Here is a 2828-nt window from a genome sequence, read left to right on the forward strand (position 1 = left end):
GGAATCTGGCTCCTTCCCTTCCTGCTCCTTAGATTAGACTGTAATCTAATTCCTTTTCCCTCGCCACAAGAAAACCACCATCTTTCCCAAGGCTGAATTCTCGGAACATTACCTGGACTCTACCATCAACTCTTAATACCCACCTCTCACCTCAACCCTTACACCATCCTTAAAAAATATATCCAGTGCCACTGACCACACCTGTCATGACAGGATGTCCTAACACGATAGACACCTATCACGTGCAGGTGCTGGAGACAATAAGTCCAACATGAAGTGGGGAGGTAAAGCAGGAAGCAGGGAGAAGGTGAAATAAACATTTTATAATGTATAAAGGTATCGTCAGCAACACAGTTTTATTTGTTTTTTTCAAACATTTATTTACTTATTTATTTTTACTTTTTTTTTTTTTTTGCTAGTGGAGGTACTGGGGATTGAACCCAGGACCTCATGCATGCTAAGCATGCGCTCTACCACTGAGCTATACCCCCTCTCCAGCAACACAGTTTTAATCCCTTACCCCCAACACCTGGGCTTGAGCCTTTATGTGTTTTCAGTTTTGCCCATTCAAAAATTAGTTTCGTCCATAAACAGAAGATCTACCCTCCATTCTTGGCTCACCTTATTTCAAAAAGTCCAAGAGTCTACAAAGTAATTCTTGTTGTATTTCTATAGGTTTCATTCTTATGTCTGTGTTAACAATAAACTACCTTGTTTTATTTTGAAATGTTTTCAGAAGATTTCGGAAACATTTTATGAGTTTCAGAGAAAAGTTGGTATTTGGTATTTGGTATTTTACGTATTTACCCATAATTCAACTTGCTTGAATATAATATAACTGCTTCCAGAGAAATAAGGAGAACTGATATACACTTTGGGAATTTTCTCTGTCCCTTTGCAAAATGAAGTGCCCAAATACAGAAGGGAGATTTTTTTCCTCTATATTTGGACAAGGCTATTGAGACTGTGTGTAACCTGCACCTGGATTTTCTAAAGGGTCTTTCTTTTAAAAACAGGACAGGGTGAATACACTGAAGGGGAAAAAATTAAAGTATTGGGATGTTTTATCCCGTGACGGAGGACGGGATGGGAAGGGCTAACCCCTAGAGCAGGAAATAGGCTCATAGATGCGTTGATGACTACAGCCAGCAGGTGGCAGCAGGAGGCCACATTAGGAGAAGTCAGGCCCTGGAAAGGCCTTAGCTGGACCTTTTGGCCTAGGAACCAGCAGCTTTGGGGAACTGGTAGAGACTATGATGTGTTTCTCAGCAGAAAAAGGAACAGTGACAGAGTCTTCCAGGAGCCCAAGGTTAGAGTCTGGTGTTTAAAAGGAAAGGCTCACACAGTATAGAAATTCTAGGCAACAATACCGTATTATAAACTTCAAAGTTGCTGAGAATGGAGTATCGTTGATTTCCAATATTATGTTAGTTTCAGGTGTATAATATGGTGATTCAAAATTTTTACAGATGATACTCTATTTCAAGTTATTATAAAATATTGGCGATATTTCCTGTGCTGTGCAATATATCCTTATAGCTTATTTATTCTATACATACCAGTTTGTGTCTCTTAATTTCCTACCCCTATCCTGCCCCTCTGCGCTTCCCTCTCCCCACTGGTAACCACTAGTTTGTTCTCTATATCTGTGAATCTGCTTCTGTTTTGTTACATTCATTTGTTTGCTTTATTTTTCAGATTCCACATAGAAGGGCTAACATACAGTATTTGTCTTTCTCTGCCTGACTTATTTCACTAAGCATAATATCCTCCGGGTTCATCTATGTTGTTGTAAATGGCAAAATTTTATTCTTTTTATGGCTGAGTAGTGTTCCGTTATATACACCACATCTTTATTCATTCATCTGTCGATGGACATTTAGTTTGCTTCCGTATCTTGGCTATTGTAAATAGCCAATGTTACTGTTTAGTAAATGTTGCTATGATCATTGGGGTGCATGTATCTTCTCAAATTAGTGTTTTCGTCTTCTCTGGATATATACCCAGCAGTGGAATTGCTGGATCAAATAAAAATCCATTTTTAGCTTTTTGAGGAACCTCCAATACTGTTTTCCATCATGGCTGTACCAATTTACATTCCCACCAACAGTGTACAAGTGTTCCTTTTAAGAGACTACATCTTAATTGTTCTCACCACAAAAAAGAAATGAAAATTATGTGATATGATAGAGGTGTTTGCTAATGCTACAGGGATAATCATATTGCTATATATAAATGTACCAAATCAACATGTCACCTTTAATTTACACAATGTTATATGCCAGTTATATCTCAATTAAACATTTAAAAAATGAAAGACAGGGAGCAAGGATGCATGCTGAGGGAGGAAGGGAGACACAGCAGTGAGGGCCTAGGAGAAAGAGTGGGAGGAGGGTCAGCCTCTGACACGCAGATGACAGTGCAGAGTAGGAAGCAGGTCAAAAAGGGTGGGCGTTCTTTCATTTTGCGTGAGCTGGTGATGTCACTGACTTTAAAAAGCTGTAAAAATAAGTGGAAGCAGCCTAAATGTCCATCAGTGAATGAATGAATACACAAAATTCAGTATATCCATACAATGGAGTATTATTTAGCCTTAAAAAAGGAAGGATATTCCAACACATGTTACAACACGGCTGAACCTCGAGGACATTATGCTAAGTGAAACAGGCCAGTCACAAAAAGATGAATACTGTATGTATGTTAGATGAGAGATCTAGAGTTGTCAAATTCATAGACAGAAGGTCGAATGGTGGCCACCAGACTGAGGGGAAGTGGGCATGGGGAGTTGTTGTTTGGTTTTGCAAGATGAAAAAGTCCTGGAGGTTGGT

General features: G+C 39.1%; 1 non-coding gene across 1 annotated transcript; it reads right to left on the reverse strand.

Annotated features, from left to right (window-relative positions):
- Positions 1-419: 419 nt before the first annotated feature.
- On the reverse strand, positions 420-491 carry TRNAA-AGC (transfer RNA alanine (anticodon AGC)). The gene has a single exon. It is a non-coding gene; the product is annotated as a tRNA-Ala (tRNA).
- Positions 492-2828: the final 2337 nt, after the last annotated feature.

The sequence above is a fragment of the Camelus dromedarius genome, chromosome X, assembly GCF_036321535.1.
Source record: "Camelus dromedarius isolate mCamDro1 chromosome X, mCamDro1.pat, whole genome shotgun sequence".
In the NCBI taxonomy this organism is placed as follows: domain Eukaryota; kingdom Metazoa; phylum Chordata; class Mammalia; order Artiodactyla; family Camelidae; genus Camelus; species Camelus dromedarius.